Source organism: Eubalaena glacialis, chromosome 6, assembly GCF_028564815.1.
Source record: "Eubalaena glacialis isolate mEubGla1 chromosome 6, mEubGla1.1.hap2.+ XY, whole genome shotgun sequence".
Lineage (NCBI taxonomy): Eukaryota > Metazoa > Chordata > Mammalia > Artiodactyla > Balaenidae > Eubalaena > Eubalaena glacialis.
In genome coordinates this window covers 19,839,818-19,861,505 of record NC_083721.1, presented here as the reverse complement: position 1 = coordinate 19,861,505, position 21,688 = coordinate 19,839,818, and the positions used below count along the sequence as shown (strand labels likewise).

The 21,688-nt window shown below is 35.9% G+C and overlaps 1 non-coding gene and 1 pseudogene across 1 annotated transcript; one reads left to right on the top strand and one right to left on the bottom strand.

The window, feature by feature from the left end:
- The first annotated feature begins 4,492 nt into the window (after nt 1–4,492).
- Nucleotides 4,493–4,648, top strand: LOC133093194 (large ribosomal subunit protein eL39-like; annotated as a pseudogene).
- A 14,804-nt stretch (nt 4,649–19,452) lies between these two features.
- Nucleotides 19,453–19,559, bottom strand: LOC133094222 (U6 spliceosomal RNA). The gene has a single exon (XR_009701434.1). It is a non-coding gene; the product is annotated as a U6 spliceosomal RNA (small nuclear RNA).
- Between the last annotated feature and the right edge of the window lie 2,129 nt (nt 19,560–21,688).

The following is a 21,688-nucleotide window of genomic DNA, read 5'->3' as shown; positions in this document are numbered from 1 at the left end:
CGCCTGGCTTCTCCATTTACAAGCTGTGAAATCTTGGCCTAGTTACTTAAATTCTCTGTGCCTCTGAAAAAAAAAATGGAGATATTGATAGCTCCTATAGCATATAAATAATAAATAAGTTGAACTATGCAGTTCGCTTAGAAGAGTGCCCTGCACTTAGTAATGCTCAGGAAGTGTTGGCTGTTGATATTAATGCAGATTTTCCAGCAGCCATTCTATGACCCTGCCTGCTCTACCACTGAGCAACTCGACTCAGCCTTACAACATCACACCAACTGTCCCACTAGAACCTGGGACTTGTTAAAGACCGATAATCCTAACCTGAGTTACATAACTCAGCCTACTCACCAAGCCATGTATTTAGTGTGTCCTCATCTATCCCCCAGCCCCCTGCCTCTATTATTCATAGTTTCCAAACATACTAAGGCAAATATGTACATATAAACATATATCCCTCCCTCCATCCTTTCTTCCAAAATTCAATTCTATATGTGACTCCATTCTACTCCTTAGCAAACACGATCCACACTTTCCTGAGCCAATACCCAACCCCTATTAGTGCCCTGTTGACAATGTCCTATGGGGCTGCCACATAATAATGAATAAATTAACCTTTATCCTCCATTCTTTCTTAAATATCCATTTATTTTCTTACTCTCCCAAAAGACACCTTTACACACATTTCTCATCCTCGATCTTCCTCTGTCTGTTTCCTTCAATCAGATCACAAAACCGCTCACGTCTGCACACCCTAAAAATATTCCCTCAAGTCTGATACCTTCTGTAGCTAATATTATACCATCCCATTTCTCAAATGCGTAGTCTGCAATCCCTGCCTCTGCTTCTTCACCCACAAATACCTTTACATCTCTTTTAATAATATTTTGGATGATTTCTTTCAAACACACAAAGTATGAGACTATTGGTGGGAGAAGGGCATATGTCGGGGGGGATGTGTGTGTTCATACCTATGTGTGTTCTTTCTTATTCCTCATCCTCCCAGGTGTCTATAACATCTGATGTTGTGGCCTCTGCTTTAACGTTTAGACGCTACTTGTGTTTTATGACACTGAACTTTTCTCTCTGCCTCTCTTATTCAGACTCAAAGTGAATAGTTTGCCTTCAGTTGGCTCATTTTCTTGTTTCAATGATTTATTCTTTTGTCGCTACGTCTATTATCATTTTAGGTTATCATTTGTAACTGGCTTGATTTATCTATAGCTTTTGTTCCTAATCATTAAAAGTGTCTAATTTGATTGTGAGATGCATTCTGTTTCCCCATTTATCACTTCAGCCTCCTTCTGCTGATAGGTGACCCATATGTGGTTATTGCATCACCTTGCCCTTCGTATCTTGGTCTGAGGGTCCTCTGGGAGACATGACCCAGAACTGTTCTAGCTCCGATCCTGAATTCTTTTTTCTCAGCTTTATTGAGGTATAACTGACAAAAAAATGTACGTATTTAAAGTGTAGAATGTGAGGATTTAATATATGTATATGCTGTGTAATATTTATCACAATCAAGTTAATTAACATATCTATCACATTGTCGGGGGTGAAGACTCTTAAGCTCTACTTTTTTAGCAAATTCTTAGCAAATTTCAAGGATACAATACCAAATTCTGTGACCTCACATCCAGAATCCTGGGTCTGGGCCTTAGCAGAGGGCCCCAAATAATGCTTCTTACAGGTTTTTGATAACACACCTGGAGAATTGGTATGCATGGTATGACCGCTAAAATATTCCATTTCCTGTGTTCTATGGAATCATGGATATTGCATTTTAATATACGTGGACTTGTAAAAGATTATGTAAACTGTCCATTTAGCCTTTTGTTAATACAATAGAAAAATACATATATAAATATATATTTACTACATATTGACTGCAGAATTCTTGTAGAAACACAAAATCTTACTGCAATCTTAATGAGAAGCTACTGAGTCCAATTTTACAAAAGAGGAAGCATTTCCCAAGGTTCTACTCTGAGTTAATTTTCTACCTGAGACTTGCCTCTGTTTCATATGACTCAATTTCTTGTTCTCACTTCTAAACACAGTGGCTATCTTTAATATAAATATTGCAAGCTTTCTCAAGGGTACTTTTTATTACATTTTGAAATAATATGTTTCTTTCATGTAAAGATAGCATTGATATTTTAGCAAGCCAAAAGGAACTGCACTCAACACATGAATATTGACTCTGTACACCCTTTTTCAAAGTCATCTTTATTGAGGTATAATTTGGATACTATAAACAACACCTATTCTAAAAGAGATACAGCTTGGTGAATTTTAACAATTGTATACACCCATGTAATAGTTATTATCAGGGTACAGGACATTTCCATTCCACCCAGAAGTCTCCATGTACTCCTGTCATATTTAATTTAATCAAGAGATTTGTAGAAAAAAGAGGAAGAAAAGTGTGGGAGGAAACTTATTCATTGCAAGAGCTAGTTGAGTCAGCATGCACTAAAAAAAAAAAATCACAAAAATTTATTGAGCTTCCACTGTGAGCCATACACTGTAGCTGAAGAAAAGACCAACAAATGAGCATAAAGTTTACCTGAGTATCTTAGCAATCAACAGAAAGAGGAAAATGTCATTATCTAACAATAGAAAATATACGAATTCAATGTGAAAAACAACTTTTTAAACCCCTCCCCTTTTGTTTTTCTGAATGGTATTAGTCCCTAGGAACAAAGTAATAAATGATATGGTCAACAGCAAGTTTAATTGAAATGCAGACATACGGCTTTTTCATAAATGGTCTTTTGGTAAAATATTAGGACATAATTTTGGGAAACGTGAAGCAGAGGCATAAAAGGAATGTCCAGTCGTGTAGCCTACTTATCAAACTTTGTGGGGCTATGAATTGAGACAAGGACGAAGCATCATCTTGAGGTTGTTTCTTTTAAATGAAGTGTTGCCTCAGTTGGCTGTGTAACAGGGTGAGTTATGCACAACGTAGCATCCAGGTTGCGAGGTGTGTGGGCAGGACTCTTCCCCAACCTCCATGGATGTGGGCAGTGGAAATATCTGAAAGGAAAGACTTTTCTCAGAAAGCAGTTGTGCGTGTGCTCACACATGTATCTACTTCCCAGGAGCAGAAACAAAATGCTGCCCCATAGAGCATGGAAGGGGTGCTTCTGACCTTCCTATGACTGATGCCATTTTGAAGCAGAATGAATGTGTCTCAATGGGTGCTGGGGCGGAAGCCTGCAAGTCAGTGGCAAATGTTTGGTTCATTAAAGGAGGTTGGACATCCCATGGTCAAATTCAATTGTCTTGGCTTCCTGGGCATCTGCATTATTAGCAGTAGCCATCCATAGCCAGACAGTCACATGTGTTCATTGGGTCCAGAGTACCACAGGTAAGTTGTGGTTTAGGTAAGAAAACCAGCCACTTTATATGTCCTTGAAAATTACTCCAGTTTACTATAAGAAATCCTGGTTAGCTATTAGAGAGATACTATCTGATTAGTAATGATACCAATGAGTTACAGTTAATAGAATTTTCACTGAAAATAGCCACTGACCTTGGATGCTGAGAGAAGCACTTAGTGGGTGGTAAAAGAGGGAACCACTGGCTTAAAAGCAACTATGTCTAAATAGATTGAAAAATATCTCTTGCACCCCCAGTGTTTGTCAGTCCACAGGAAAGAAATTAGATAATTTTTTCCTTGATTAAGTGGTTCCATGTTTTCATGTGTAATAAGTGCAAACATTAAAACAGTGATATAAACAATTTTTCTAGTTAAGGAGTCTTTTCAAGCAAAGAAATAGCAACATGCATAGTACCATAGGCAATAATATTACTTTCTTACACTTTTCCAAGTTAGAATAATCACAATAGAAATAATGTTTTGTGTTTCAGTATTTATGTTCTTAAAGTTGAAGCCTGATTAAGTGAGAAAATGAATAAAATTTGCAAATTATTTTCAGCTGTGCAATCTGGTTACTTAAGAGTCTATGAATAAACAAATCTGTGGCTCTACCTAAAACAGTAAATAAGCCCTTGATATATTACGCTATTAAAACTGCAGTATGGAGAATAAAATCTAATCCTTAATATCAGACACTGAAACTCATAATAAAATAATTTTCTCCAGTAGCAATGTGGTTATAATTACAATAGTATTAATAATGCATGTTAACAGAAAAAGACTGTTCCCTAGCAGTGACCTCTACTTTAGGTTGGATAGAAATTTTTATGTCATTAAAAGGCAAATAATTCATTATTCAGATGAATAACATCAGAAATTCAAGTTGTGGAAAGATATTTTACTTAAAACTACTCATTTTTCCAACAACTAAGGATTAGTAAATTTTGGTATATCCATTTTGAAACATTATAAAATTAGAAATTATTGTTACAATATACATAAGTGTTAAGTGACTTGAGTAATGTTTATTCTTTCTTTTTAAATAAAAACAGCTGTCTCTGCTCTTCTCTGCCATCCTATGAGCAGTTGCATTTGTTCCTTGCCATGTCTTGTCATAAGACTCTCAGGATCAAGAGATTCCTAGCCAAGAAATGAAAGAAGAATTGTCCCATTCCCCAAGGGATTTGAATGAAAACTGGTAATAAAATCAGGTACAACTCCAAGAGAAGACAATGGAGAAGAACCAAGCTGGGTCTATAAGGAGCCCTATGTGAGATGGCACACATATTTATTCTGTGTCAGGGTCACTTAAGCCTTACCATACCACTCTGAAAACATCACTACTATCTGAACAGCTGGATGTGTTTTATTGGGAAAATGATTTTTCTCTTTGTGTCAGTGTTTCTACACTAGTGCTTTGGCTCAGTAATAAATATGTGAGAGCTTTGTTGGAAAAAAATAAAAACAATATGAAAACTTTATATTAATAACAGCTAACTCTGGGAAAATTGGTATTTTTCTTTTCTTTTTTCTTTATGTTTGAACTCTACTAAAATAAACAGGTATTATTAATATAGTCAAAATTAAACCTATCAGTATAATGTAAAAGTTAAATACTTCATATTTTGTACGTGCACGTTTATTCCAGTTTCCAATTTATCCATCACCTATTTCTTTTCAGAAATCGTCTCTACATCTTTTAATCTGGAGATTACAATTTATATAGGACTGGACGTGCTGGCTCCCTGCAGAACGGTGCCCAGCTGAGGAGCACATGGCAGCAGAAATCTAGTGTGTGCTCTGCTTAAAATTTTGTGCAGCCACAGAGCTGTATCTACTCAAAGGGAGGTATGTGTGTTCGTGTGGGGAGAGGAGAGTTCTAGTTTGCTCAAAGGAGCAACACATGTTAGCCGGGGTCTTAAGAACAAATGAGTTTTCGGTGTGAAGTGATATTTTCTTTCCAAGCAATTTAAATAAAACTAGTTCTGTAATTCAGAAGCCCATTTTTGTACTAGAATTTCTCATTCTGGGGGTAAGGAGGAGGATTGCAAATGAAGAGAGTGGCTATCTACGGTGAGTTTCGGGTTGTTTGACCTCTGGGTATGATGTTAGGTGTCTATGACTAAAGGCATCAGATGGAGCAAAAAAAAAATTTTTTTTTTGAGTAATTTAGCCAACTGCACAGACAAGACTAACTTGTGTGCTTAACTCACAGAACCAAACTCTAGGAGAGTGATGGAAGGCACTCCAGAACGGGGCAAGTAGGGATGGGAGACAATCAGCAAAGACATAAAGAAACACAGTCACCTAAAATCATACAAGTGTACAAAGCCTTAAAAAGTAGTTTTGTTACCCAGCCCAAGCTCGCTCTGCTCGCAGCAAGACAGGCCGATAAATCGGGAGATGAGTTTTTGGGGCAAGGAATAATGACTTTAATCGGAAAGCTAGCAGACTGAGAAGATGGCACACTAGCATCTGAAAAAGACCATCTTGTCCCAGTCTGAATTCAGGTTCCTTTTATACAGAGGAGAGGGAAGAGGGAGGGGCCACTGTTGTACGGACCAATGTCTGAGCAGGGCTGCTATAGGTTGCATCTGCCCCGCCCCTCTATAGGTTGCATCTGCCCCGCCCTCTTACAGTTTTAATTATACTTTGTGTTTACATAGAGGTGATGCTATTTGGAAGGAACTAATCTCTTTTTAAAGAATCCTACCTGCAGGGTTCAAAATGTTTCTTCATATTGGCTAGCTTAAAATATAGAAAATAATATATACCTTTGATGACACATTTCAAAATATTTACATTTTCCAGATAATGACTGCAAATATTCAAAAAGAACATCATAAAATCCATTCGATAGGATATGAAATATAGAGACGTTTTGGGAATGAATAAAGTCAAACTATTTTTTTTTCTTCTTATAACTCTTCACTGATTTGGGAAGATGTGGCTTCATAATTCATATAAAAATTCAGTATAAAATATTTGCATTTTTTCTCCAATACAAAAAATAAAGATATTTCCAATGGTTGGCTATTTGTTTTAACATATTTTCTGGGGGGGGGGGGAAACCAGTTTTTTAAAAAACAACATTTAACGTAATGTACAGAATGTAAGGAAACTCAAACCTATGCCCACGCACAGCCATGGATTTAATGAAAATTATGTTTATAATGAGAATTATGTTAAATTATCTTCTTTATGTAAACTCTAACCAATATAACCTTTCTTAGTCATTTCTATGCTATCACAAGAATCCTTTCTTAATATTTTCAACCACAGCTTGATTGAAATTCTGAGATGGCAAACAGGTAGCAACATGCTTGTTTTCAATTTGTCAACCTTATCCTGTTTCTCTTCAGAACTTTCAGCTATTACAAGCATTACACAAGATGTTAGATGCCACCAAAGAGCGTATTGTAGTCTTCACTTACTAAAGCAGCATCTTTACAGTAGGTATAAATAAAAATTGATTAGAAAGTGTTTTACTTACCATCTGGAAGTTCATATCTGTCTTCAATGAATAACCTTCACTGCTTGTAGACTAAAACATTCTGATGTTCTATGATAGTATTCAAAAGGCAAAACCTAGTTATGTTTTTCCTCTGACTGCATAAAATTCTTGCAGTTTTTATTTCAATTGACTCGTAAAGTGTATAAAAAGTGAAAATATTGCAATGAGGTTTAACAAGTTAATGGTAAATTAATGCACTCTCTCCTCTATTAGGCAAATTTACAAGGCTGTGGAACATTTACCACTCTCTCCTGGATAGCAGTTGACATTTCATACACAGATGAATCAACAGCTTTAGTGAACTTTTGCCTAACCTATGCCTTAATATACATAGTAAGCAATGAAGATTTTCCAATTGCTTAAACAATCTGTACTCAGAGAAAAAGCCAATTCACTACATCATATGGAGCACCATTCCTACTCATGTCACTCAGCATGTTCCTACTCAAGGGTGAGCAAAGAAATGCTCATTTTGATTTTAAATTAACATGTTTAATGCATTCAATTAATTCTTCACATGAAAAGTGACTAAGATCCCAAGCAAACAAATGAGTATAGTTTTCCTGTCACAATTAATGGATAACACTTTCTCATCTTGCAATAGTTCCCATCCATTCTCATTAATTCTGGCTGTGTCAAAAGACAAGAATCATTTTCCAATTTTTTAAAAGTTGAAATCAGCCAAACAAAAGTTATCATTATTGCAGAAGAATTCATTTTTTAGCTAAATCTATTTTTCTTCTGGTTTATAGATCTTGATGCAGGATCATCTTGTATCTGGGAATCAATTTGCAATTTTATTTCTAAGTTGCCAAAAGGCCCACAACTTTAACATTTTCTGCATTAATTCTATACTTAATTACTTAAACTTTAAAGTCAATCTTTTAAGTTAGTTTAAACAGCTTGAAAGTGTAATAAAACAGTATATGTAGTGTGGAGGTAAGAGAAACTGGAAAGTGTCATTTTTCAATAAAAGGTTAAAAGAAAAACAAAGGAAGGCAGAGAGAGAAGGAGGCAGGCATCATGCTCTTTCAATTCCATCCTCAGTAATAATGTTGTTTCAGTCAGGGACCCCATTTGCAAAAATAAAGTGAAAGACCCAATGCATATCCGCAATTCTTTTATCTGTTTGGCTTCATTCCTGTCTCACATCACATTTCCTTCTGCCCTTCATCACTGCAATAACTCTATTTTTCACCATTCCTCCCCCTTTCCCTCATTCTTGTTTCATAATTCTCCCAGATAGAAAACAGAATGGAAAGCCTCCATATGTCACTTTGAATTTTTGACTTTCTTGTCAAACTATATCACCATTTAATTAGAGAAAGAGAGAACAAGTAGAAAACAGCAACAAATGTTTAACAAAGCTCAGGAAAGTCGATGAGAGAAAACTCCCTGTTTTCAAAGCAGACCAAGGAAAGTGTTATTTTCCCAGAAGTCAAGCTAACACACAACGCTTGAAAAATAAAAATCATATTTCACATTGTGTTAAATTGTTGGTATTGTTCATATTGGTTGAGTCATATGGACTCTGTGAGTATTTCCCTATGTTTACTATTGGCTTGATTTTCCTCACCATTAATAAAAATAAAATTTAGAAGTTCATACCAAATAACAACAATGAACTAAATTAAGAACAAAAGAGAATTACTTGGAATTACTAGCTATTATATAATGAGTTCACATATTTTTTAAAGCAAGACCAAAAAAAGAATACAAACAAAATCCACTTTTTTTAAAATTTGAGATATTCTCTGATTCTAAACTTTCCCAACACTGAAATGGTGATTTCTAAGAAACATTTTTAAAAGCCCATATCTTACAATATTTAACACAATGAAAACCCAGTCATAATGTATCTCATAGCTTGAAAAACCCTTTGCTATTCCTTTGGGCATCTAGGCAAAGAGAACTGAAAACCAAGGGAAAAGAGTTGATGTGATGTATCAGAATGCATTATCAATACAGGGTCAGGAAGTAAGAGCTGAACTCTGACAAGGGCACACACTTAAGGAAAGGCAGCCACCAGTGGCAAGTCCCATAGACAGTGAGGATTTGTCAGGAAGGACTGGATCCAAGGGTTACAGCTGAAAATGCTCAAAGAAAAATTCAGGGACAGAGTTGTCAGCAGCCCCAACTAAAAGCCAAGTTTCCTCATGTGTGAGTGAAGCTTGGTAATAGGGAAACTAAAGGAGTCTGTATTTGAAGCAAGAGGCCAGCAGATAGGAACACTTTGAGATGAGTTTTATTTTCTAGAAGAAAGGTGAGAACAAGCAAGGCAGAATTCTCATGCTCTGAGAAGAGCCAGAAAAAAATATATAAATACATATATATACGTACTTATTTTTTTACTGAAATTGGAATTAGGTATGATGACCCCTTTGAATGTCTGACTGCCTGATCAAACTATACCACAATCTAATTGAAGAAAGAGAAGACTGGAGAAAAGACTGGAGAAAACTTTTGAAATATTCAAAAGTTCAGCCAAAGTTAACCTGAGCAACAGTCCCTGCACATTAGAACCAGGACATGTGATAAATAGTGATAAATATTAACAGGATAGGAAAAATGCAGAAAGGAGTGCTGAGAGTGAGCTTCAGTTTCAGAGAATACAGGAGGAACACCAAGTCTTAAATCAGGGATGATCACTATTACAGTCTATTCAAGGAAGTGTCTGATACCAAACTCCCCTCACCATTGAGTCAGAAGCCTGTGGTTGCATACAAATTCCTGCCTACAATGATCTAGGTACTGGGTGGGCAAAGCTTAACAGATATCACTGGGCACTTTTATTCTTTGACTACAACTATCTTTTTCAGAAGTGAATAAGTCAACATACAGAAGATCCCTGAAATAAGGACCTGATCAAGACTAGCATCATCTATAAGTCAAGATATAAGGCTAAAATTTCATTTGTGCCTCTTATTCTCTTCCTGGTAGCTTTGTGGATACCTAAAGATTGTGACTATTCAATGTCCTACTTTTGCACAAAGGAATAAATCAAAGATGGAAACACAAAATACAGCAGGATCCTTGTTTCCGAAGGCATCGTGTCTTACTTCAATCTACTTTCTCATAATTTGTAAAGCCTTAATAAAATTATGTCAACCACCTTCTGTATTGGAGGAAAAGAACAATATTTCTAAGAAAGAATGACAAAGATAAAATGAGAATTCTTAAGTTGTAATTCCAATGGGATATTTTTAAGGATTAGCCAATTTCCATCACATCCAGATATAACTTCTTCTAAAACACTACAATTTTTGGTAAAAAGCAATTATTCAGTGTAAAGAGGATTTCCCACAATTTGTGAAATTGGGTTCATTTCAGTGCAAATGATAGAAACCCTGACTGAAATTGTCTTAAGCAAAAAGTAGTTTATTGATTTGTGTTACTGGCTGAATACTAATAATATATTTGGGGTCTGGTTTCTTACATTTTCTTGGGCAACCTCAGCATTACTCCTCAACCTCAGAAAGATCCTTCCCTTGTGGTTACATGGTAGCAGCCAATTAATTTCCAACCAACATATAAGAAGGAAATTTCTTTCTGAGTGTTCCTATATAGGTCATACGATTCATACTTAAAGCTTAGTTTTGGTCATCTGTTCATCTCTAAACAAAATGGCTTTAGCCTAAGTCACTTTTGCAAACTTTGAAGATGAGAGTGGAGCCCCAGCTAGCCTACATAGAATGGTGGATAGGGAAATCCCTGAAGCTAATTCTAGGGGTTGTTAAGGTAACAAAAAAAGATATCACTTATTTATAATCATTAAATAATTCTGTTGAGGGCAAAGCCAGAGTAGAAGTAAAATACTTAGTTCTAACTATGTAAAACTTGCCAACATTTTAGATAATTCTTTTTTTTTTTTTTTTTTTATATAAATATATTTATTTATTTATTTTTGGCTGTGTTGGGTCTTCGTTTCTGTGCGAGGGCTTTCTCCAGTTGCGGCGAGCGGGGGCCACTCTTCATCGCGGTGCGCGGGCCTCTCACTGTCACGGCCTCTCCCATTGCGGAGCACAGGCTCCAGACGCGCAGGCTCAGTAGTTGTGGCTCATGGGCTTAGTTGCTCCGCGGCATGTGGGATCCTCCCAGACCAGGGCTCGAACCCGTGTCCCCTGCATTGGCAGGCAGATTCTTAACCACTGCGCCACCAGGGAAGCCCTTAGATAATTCTTATCTAATTCTTTTATATTAATAATCAAAGATAACCCAAATATCAACCAAAATATTCATTTCACTTTGAAGTGGTTTTCAAAATTCTTAAATATCAGATTGTGACTTTTAATAAATGCACAAAGATTTACCCACTTTCATTACCACTTTTACACTGTATGTTTAATGCAGTACATGGTCTAGGGATCAATAGGGAACATTGTTCATTTGTTGCTTTCATCTTGTTTATAAACTATACGCTAATGTACATTCACGCCAGTATCTGTATTCAGACATGGTGAGGAGAATCAGAAAGAAAGAAACCAGTATGGCATAGCTTTCATTTGAGCATTTAAAACTAAACCTAGGTTGGTACTCTAGGCATGTAGGAAACATTCACCTGCATTTCCATCATACAAGAAGCATTTGTGTCATTTGGAGATAGACTGAGTTGGATGCTTAGGCATGTCTACAATTAAGCAGCAATGACTCTAGTTTGGGATAATTTTCAAGCCAGCTAGCTACATAGGACACTTGCCAATACATAACATTCCTAGTAAATCAATTACAGGTTAACTTGACTTTTCCATTTTTATTTGTTTTAGATCAAATGGCTACTTTAGCCAAACAGAAAATGTTCCATACTAGACTGCTTTTGGTGCCCACATGAATTTAGCCATTTATTCCAACTAGATATGTCCTGTCTAAATATGATTGCTTTTTATAGGAAGTATGCTCTGATTTTAAATGTTTTCATACCACACAAGCTAAAAGCCACTTACATTCATTAATTCCATTTTTAATAGCTGTATTGAGATATAATTTGCATGCCATACAATTCATCCATTTAAGGTGTACAGTTCAATGGTTTTTAGTGTATTAACATAGTTAATACATAGTTTTGTGTGTGCATATGTTTTTATTTCTCTTGATATATACCTAGGAGTGGAATTCCTGGTTCATATGGTAACTCCATACTTAACATTTTGAGGATCTTCTAAACTGTTTTCCAAAGAGGCTGTGCTATTTTACGTTCCTACCAGCAGTGTATGAGGGCTGTGATTTCTCCACATTCTCACCAACAATTATAATCTGTCATTTTTGTTATAGCCATCCTACTTGGTGTGAAGTAGTATCTTATTGTGCTTTTTTTGCATTTCTCCAATGGCTAAAGACATTGAGCATCTTTTCATGTGTTTACTGGCCATTTGTATCTATTCTCTGAAGGAATATTTATCCACATCGTTTGTCCATTTTTAATTGAGTAATTTGCCTTTTTATTGTTGCTTTGTAAGAGTTTTTTACATATTCTAGATACAAGTCCTCTATCAAACATATGATTTGCAAATATTTTCTCTCATTCTGTGGCCTTTTTAATTTCTTCACAGTATCCTTTGAAGTACAAAATTAATTTTTATAAAATCTAATTATTTCTTTTTTCTTCTATTGTTTTCACTTTTGATGTCCTATTTAAGAAACCATTGACTAATTCAAAATCACAAAGATTTATGCCTATGTTTTCTCCTAAGAGTTTTATAGTTTTAGTTCTTACACCTAGTTCTTTGATCCATTTTTATTTAACTTACATATATGATATCAAGTAGGGGTTCAACTTGATTATTTTGTGTATGGATATCCAGTTGTCCCAGGACCGTTTGGTAAAAAGACTACTCTTTCCCCCACTGAAGGATCTTGACATTGTTGTAAAAAATTAGTTGGGCATAAATGTGAGAGTTTATTCTGGACTCTCAATTCCGTTTTAATGTTCTGTATATCTATCCTTATGCCAGTCTTGATTACTATAGCTTTGTTGTAAGCTTTAAAGTCTGAAAGTGTGAGTCTCTACATTTGTTATTTTTGTTTGAAGATCATTTTGGCTATTCTAGATCCCTTGAATTTCCATATGAATTTTAGGAGCAGTTTGTAATTTTCTGCAAAGTAGCTACCTGTAATTTTGAAAAGGATTGCATTGAATCTGTAGATCAATTTGGGAATATTGCCAAATATTGCCATCTTAACAATATTAAGACTTCCAATCTATGAAAAATAGAATGTTTTTCCATTTATTGTTTTCTGTTAACTATGCTATACAGTATTTAGAGCATAAGTTTTGTATTTCTTTTGTTTAATTTTGATGTGTGTACTATTCTTTTTGATACCATTATAAATAAAATTGTTTTCTTAATTTCATTTTGGAATCTTCTTTGCAAATATATAGAGATACAATTTTTCAATATATTGATCTTGAATCCTGCAAACTTGCTGAACTTTATTAGTTCTAATAGTTTTTTTAGTGAATTCCTTAGGATTTTCTGTAATAAGATCATGCCATCTGCAAATAAGGATAGTTTTAATTCTTCCTTTCCAATCTGTCTGCCTTTATTTTTCCCATTTTATTGCCTAATTGTCCTACCTAGAACCCCCAGTACAATGTTGAATAGAAGTGGTGAGAGTGGACATCCTTGTCTTGCTCTGGATCTTAGGAAAAAGCATTTAGTTTTCACCATTAAGTGTAATTTTGCCTGTAGGGTTTTTGCAGGTGTGCTTTGCCAAGTTGAGGAAGCTCATTAATTCTTAATGAAGGTAAAATATATGCTAAGGGACAAGGGTCCAGCTGGTAGCTCTCTAGTTCAAATGACAGAATAAGTGAACCAATGCATCCTAAATCTAACAAAGTTGAGATTTTTTTTCACATGTACTCAGTGAAACCTCACACTGTGTCTCATGTCTTAACAGACAAATAAAACAACTCTCAGGAAATTTGTGTAACTTACCCCAAATCATGAACACTATAGCAATGCCAGGATTTGACCCAAAGGCGCTCAGGGTCCAGAAAAAACACAGACTAGTATGAAATAGAGATATTAGGCTTGGCTAAAAATGCTTTTGGTGAAAAAAGATGAAAGGATTCTTCCTACTGAACCAGACAATTTAAAGATAATTGGCTCCTTTTGCTATTGTTCTTTCAGGACCCTGAACTTTTTTCCACTAAACCACAACTTTCTTAAAATACAGCTTTAACTTACACTACTGTTATAGTATAGATATGCAAAATTTTTTAATCAACTGCTTCATGTCGTTCTGCTCCAAACAAACAGTGATATTCAGTTGTGGGTTTAATAGACAAAAATATATGTTTTCTACAAAAAACAAAAATTTACTTACAATGATATGTTCTTTAACAGTTGTGTTTTTTTTTTTTTTTCCTCCTCTAGTTAGAAGATAGAATTAATCTTAGGAGTTCTGGCAATTTCTGAGCATTATTAACACACACACACATCTAGTTATTTGACAATGGTCTTCTTGAATTCAGATACACTTTCAGACAGAAGACAGTGCTGAAAACCATTTTGGGGGAAAAATGAGTTTCCTCCTATTAAAAGGATAATTTTAAGTCAGTGCATTTAAAGCCATGCTATTATGTGCATCTTTAAAAAGTGGGAGAATATAATCTAAGGCCAGAGCTGATAAATTGGAGGGTCATCTGTCTGATAGGGCAAATAGAATTTTTTCAAAATTGTATTTGGAAAATGAGCAAAATATTTGGAATTCAGCTCCATCCAAAGGTGACAAATATTCTCCAAAGGAATAACTGCAAATAGAAGGAAGGAAAGGCAATCTGCTTGTGTTCATTTTTAGCTGCCAGCTCATTATGCTGCATGACAAAATCACACGGAGATTTCAATCTGGCATACACACTCACTCTGTATTTGGCAGTGTGTCCCTTGCCAGGAGTTTTCTGAGCAGAATTCTGATGTGATGGGACTTCCTTACTACCATGTAACACAAAAGGGAAGAAAAGAAAGAAAGAAAGAAAGAGAGAGAGAGAGAGGGAGGGAGGGAGGGAAAGGAAGAAAGAAAGAGAAAGAGAGAGAAAGGAAGGAAGAGAAAGAAAGAAAGAGAGCGAGAAAGAAAGAAAGAAAGAGAGAGAGAAAGAAAGAAAGAAAGAGGAAGGATGGAGGGAAGGAGGGAGGGAGGGAGGAAGAAAAATATATAGAGATAGATATAATATTTCACCATGAGTGGGTATCACCACACTAAATGAGACGTCGGCACCCCAATATCTGATAAGACTACAAATATATCTCAGAATTCACTTCTTTATACTTTCAATTTCTATTGACTAAGCGGCAAAACATCGGATTCACTTAAAACACACATTTCAGGAAACAAACTTTGATTTATGTTCTTGAAATTACATTTCCTTTCTATCTCTTAAATGGAGTTTTGAATTTCTTTCTTAAGTTTACCCTGCACTGAGCATCCATCATATTCTCTCAGAGCTACATCCACAGTCTTTTATGGTGATTCAAAGTGACTAGCAAAAACCTCCCACGTATTGACTCTGTTTAACCAATATTAAGGGCATATTCAGGGAATCGGTCAATTTCCAGTTGATGTATGTCTAGAAAATATGAAACACTTTCTTTTCCTTACTTCTCAGAATTGAATACTACAGGATAGCTCTTGTGAGAAAAACATAAATCATAATTATTATATAGAAAGAATAGCACAGGGCACCATATGGGACATAATCCCAAGTATTAGGAATTTTCTGCTAGCTGTGAGGAAATTCCAGAGCTAAATGTAATACCCAGGGTAACTGGGCCTCAACTCACATGGTTACAGTACCTGTACCGAGATGGAGTCAGATATGTCATAGACAATAAATAAACGTTTGTTGAATTGATCTGAAGTAGCTCAGGGTTACTTTCTTCCCTTTCTCTGGTGATTCCCAATGCTAAAAATGGTATTTAGAGCAAAGAAACTAGGGTAGTGTGTGGTATTTAGACTGACCTCAGTGAGTTATGCTGAACAATGCATTGTTGCTTTTCACGAACACAGGTGAAATCTTCCCCGATAAAAACTAACTCTGAAAATGCAATAACCAGAGAATGCAGAAGTCAAATTTGAATATATGCAGAGGCTTTGTCATTCCAAGAAATTATCTCCACTCTGCAATTTTATTTATCCATCACCATAAGCCTCTTAACTGAAGGAGCAAGGTAAGTGAATAATGTTTGAGAAAATGTTGCATTTTGCAGAGTGCTGATGAATATGCAACACAATAACCAATATTAGAAGGAAAGTGAGAATGGAAATTGTCACTAATCTAAGACCCTAACTGAACAGCTTTAAAATAGATTGTTCTTGCAAAGTGTACAATTTGAAAATATTACCAAAAGTTTTTAAAATTTCCCTATGGTTGTATTGAGTAACATCACTTATAGGAATTTATCCTAAAAATGATTTCTGATTCACCCAAAGACATTTTACAAAGATCTTCTTCCTAACAGCAGGAAATTAAAAGCAACCTAGGGCTTCCCTGGTGGCGCAGTGGTTGAGAATCTGCCTGCTAATGCAGGGGACACGGGTTCGAGCCCTGGTCTGGGAAGATCCCACGTGCCGCAGAGCGACTGGGCCCGTGAGCCACAACTACTGAGCCTGCGCGTCTGGAGCCTGTGCTCCGCAACAAAACAGGCCACGATAGTGAGAGGTCCGCGCACCGCGATGAAGAGTGGCCCCCGCTTGCCGCAACTAGAGAAAGCCCTCGCACAGAAACGAAGACCCAACACAGTCAAAAATAAATAAATAAATAAATATATATTTAAAAAAAAAAAAAGCAACCTAAATGCTGAATAATAGATTATTTATTTCTGTGTAATCTTATAACCATTAGGATCAGTATGTTTAAATGTACAAATAGATACTAAGTGAAAAGAGATTTTTTTTTAAAGTGTGCTTTTTATTTATTTTATTTTATTTTATTTTACTTTATTTTTTTATTTTTGGCTGTTTTGGGTCTTCGTTTCTGTGTGAGGGCTTTCTCTAGTTGCGGCAAGCGGGGACCACTCCTCATCACGGTGCGCAGGCCTCTCACTATCATGGTCTCTTTTGTTGCGGAGCACAGGCTCCAGATGCGCGGGCTCAGTAGTTGTGGCTCACGGGCCTAGTTACTCCACGGCATGTGGGATCTTCCCAGACCAGGGCTCGAACCCGTGTCCCCTGCATTGGCAGGCAGATTCTCAACCGCTGAGCCACCAGGGAAGCCCGAAAAGCGATATTTTAATGTAGTTATATAATTAGAAAGATAAAACAATGTTTACAGTTGTTTAGGCAGTAGAGTTATGGGTAGTTTCACATACCATATCTATAATCAGAAAATTTTTTATAAAATATCATTTTACAGTGCAAACCAAGTTGCATAAGAAACTTACCATCTGAAAGCATATGTAGTAATTTATTTTTGAAACATATACTCCATGAGACCAAGAGTTTCAGTGTGTTCATATTTGCATCCCAAGCTCCTAGCACTGTGCTCAGCCCATAGGAGGTGTTTAATAAATGTTGTTTGAGTGAACATAATCTATTGATCAATCAGAGATAAAATGAAGCTCTCTGTTCTCTCTCCTGGAATTGTGCGGAATTCCAACAATTAGCGTTCCTTGTTTCAACAGTGCTGTCATTTCACAAATCACCCCTCCTCTCTAGTGGGGAAAAAATAAACACTACGGGCCTCCAATTCCTACTTATTTAAATTTTAATCCTTCCAAAATATAAAAGCAATGCACTTCATCTTAGTCTAATTTCTTTTCAGAAATGATATTTTGTGAAAAAGTGTATCTCAGTCAAGGATGAACAAAAACATTTTGATTATATTGGATTTATCATTATGGGTTCATCTCTTCAGCTGCCCTTACTAAAAATAACAATCATAGTCTGTCCATATCTGCATGACCTTAGATAGTAATTTGAAAAATTTATCCAATGGCCATCTCTCTCTAAATATAAAAGTAATAAATTCTCCTTAAACTAACATCATGTAATGAAATAAGTCTTTTTGAAGCAACACCTCTGCCCTCCCCCACAACACACACAATCTCTCCTGAGTGGCTTGGAAGAAAAATAGAAACTGTTATTATTATCCCAATAAAATAACATAAGTAGTATTGTATAATGTTATTATAATACCAAGTATATGTTCAGCAAAATTACCTTGCCCTGAAGGACTTCCCTTCAAGGAATATATTTTAATAACATTTATCTCATTGTAATACTTTCCTTTCAAAAGAGACTGCTCAATGTATTCATTACTTCTACAATTTGAAACACTGTCTCCAAGAACAAAAGGAAACATGAATACAATCTATGGCAAAATGATAAGTAAAGGAAATTGACCTAGTTATGTCTGAATTATCACACAGGCTGCTCTTCGTGCAGGAGTTGCCATCCCTGTGAAAGCCACAACTCTTAGTTGCAGGCACAGGGGGACGTCCACCAAAGCACAATTTAAGCCAAGAAGCTTTGTGTGATAAGCGAAAGCCTGTAGATGAAACATACCCAGTGCTCCAAGTTATTTCAGAAATGTGTGTGTCAACGTCTCCAAAGGGAGAAATGCATAAGGAAACAACAGTTCTTAAACTGTAGTCTATTCTAGTTCACTACAGTGCAGAATAGAGCTTTCTTTGATGCCTGATTCTGTAAGCTCAGTACCATCCACAGGGATTTCCAAGAAAAGAGGAGAAAAATCACAATTCTTTTGAGAAGAGGAATGTCCCCTTTCCTTAATAAACTTCAAAGACATCGGAGAAAAAATAAGAAATGGAGTATAGTTCCTATTGTCTCAATGTAGCAGTCATATCTCTCTCTCTCTGTGTCAGACTCCTTTTACATTTATTCTTAAAAACAAGAATTAGAATCTTACCAGCTCTGGACATAGAATCTGTAAATTAAAAATATATAAGATCTAAAACTTTGTATTTTCTTCAAGAGCAAGGGAAGTCCCTCTTTCACATCTCTATTTACCAGAGGACAGAAGCTGCTAAGTTCAAGCAGTCAGTATTATTATACATTATTTTGAAACTTTCTGATTCAGTGATTCACTCATTTATTCATTCAACAAATTTTTACAGAGTGTCTATATATATTGTGAAACGTGTTCTTTACTGGGGATACAGTAGTTTTTTAAAAATGCTTGCTCTTATGTATCTTACATAGTAAAATAAACTTAAAAATAACATAAAAATAAGTTAATTGCATAGTTGTTAGAAGGAAGTACTATTTTTAAAAAACAGGAACAGAACAGAGAGCCCAGAAGTAGATCCACATAAATATAGTCAACTGATCTTTGACAAAGAAACAAAAGCAATACAATGGAGCAAAGATCATCTTTTCAACAAATGTTGCTGGAACAACTGGACATCCACATGCAAAAAAAAGAAATGAACCTAGACACAAACCTTACACCCTGCACAAAAATTAACTCAAAATGGATAACAAACCTAAATGTAAAACAGCACAAAACTTTAAAACCCCTAAAAGATAACATAGGAGAAAATGTAGATGAGCTTTGCTGTGGTGATAACTTTTTATTTTTTTTATTTTTATTTTTTTAAACTTGGAACACTTCACGAATTTGCACATCATCCTTACACAGGGGCCATGCTAATCTTCTCTGTATCATTCCAATTTTAGTACATGTGCTGCTGAAGTGAGCATGGCAATAACTTTTTAGATACAATGCCAAAGGCACACCCCATGAAAAGAAATAATTGATAAGTCGTACTTCATTAAAATTAAAAAATTCTGCTCTGTGAAAGACAATGTCAAGAAAATAAGAAGACAAACCACAGACTGGGAAAAACTATTTGCAAAGGACACATCTGATGAAGAACTGTTATCCAAAATAGGCAAAGAACTTTTAAAACTCAACAGTAAGAAAACAAACAAGCTGATTAAAAAATGGGCCAAAGACCTTAACCGAAACCTCACTAAAGAAGATATACAGGGGCTTCTCTGGTGACGCAGTGGTTAAGAATCTGTCTGCCAATGCAGGGGACACGGGTTCGAGCCCTGGTCCGGGAAGATCCCACATGCTGCGGAGCAACTAAGCCCGTGCGCCACAACTACTGAGCCTGCGCTCTAGAGCCTGCAAGCCACAACTACTGAGCCAACGAGCCACAACTACTGAAGCCCGCGTGCCTAGAGCCCGTGCTTCACAACAAGAGAAGCCATCGCAATGAGAAGCCTGCGCACCACAACAAAGAGTAGCCCCCGCGCACCACAATTAGAGAAAGCCTACGCGCAGCAACAAAGACCCAGCGCAGCCATAAATAAATAAATAAATAAGGGCTTCTCTGGCGGCACAGTGGTTGAGAATCTGCCTGCCAGTGCAGGGGACGTGGGTTGTCACTATGTCACTTTTTTAAAATTTTAGTGAATTTCTCAAGGGTGTAAAATAAACATTTTTAACTTAGTATTAGTACTATCAAATATTTTTACACCATTCATGTATAATTCCATTTCCTCTTTCCCACCTTTTGAACTATTTTTCATACATTTTACTTCTACATATGTCATAAACTCAGAGTACTTTATTACAATTTTTCTTTAAAATCGATTATCTTTTAAAGAGTTTAATGTTAAATTTCCATCAGACTTCATACTTCTGTCTAAGGAATTTCTTTGCATGTGTCTTGTATTACAGGTCTCTGGCAATAAATTCTCTTGGTATTTGTTTGAAAAAGTATTTATTATGCCTCCATTTTTGAAAGATATTTTCACTAGATATAGAAATCCGGTTGACACTATTGTTTGTTTCAGCATTTTAAGCATTCCCATTCAACTGTCTTCTGTTCCGTAAAATCTTTCATGAAAAATCTGAGTATTTCTTACCTTTGGTCCTCTCTACATAATGCTTCACTCCCCGCCCCCCACATAGGCTCCCTTTAAGTTTTCTTTTTATTTTTGGTTTTTAGAAGATTGACTATGATGTGTCTGTGTGAAGTTGTTTTCATTGTTGTTGTTTGTTTTATTTTGTTTTGATATCTGTATTGCTTAGGGCTATCTGGGCTTCTTGGATCTGGGGTTGCCTGTCTTTCATTAATGCTGGAAAATGTAACATATTATATCACCTTGTCCCTCCCCTGCCCTCTTTGATTTATTGTCTGTCTTTGGATCAATTTTCTGGGCTCAAATCCTTATTTCTTATAGTACAGGCCCAAGAATAGATTTAAAAATCTAAATTCAGCCTCTACTTAGGTACTCCAACCTCACCCTTCTTAGTATGACTGATTTTTGAGTCTCAGTTAGTGCATGTGATGCACAGGTTCCCAGATTCTTTAGCTCTGAAATGAGAATCATGTCTATATGTTAATGTTTCTGGGAAAAAAAATTAGGTTCTTCAATATTTATTAGATGACATAGTCTTTTGCACAAGACCTGCTAATTCTATTTATTTGAACTGGCCCAAGCTCTTTGGGTAGAATTCCACACAACTGCTATTCTATAAAAGCCATTGAATAAAAAATTAAGTTGTTATCCTGTGAATATGCTGATTTTACTAAATATTTGCATCCATCAGGAGAGTCAAGGTTATGCTTTGCAATACTCCAAATTCAGTGACTTAGAATTATAACCGTTTTGCTATACCTTGCTCTGCTGTACATCATCTTATTCAGGACACCACACTGCAACTCAGTTGCTTCCACAATTGCCAAGACTGAAAAAAGGGACATGGTGAATCATGCACTAGACATTAAATCTCCCACCTGCAAGTGACACCCATTACTTCCACCCATTTCAATGATCAACTAAGTCACATGACCACACCTAACTTCAAAAAAAGC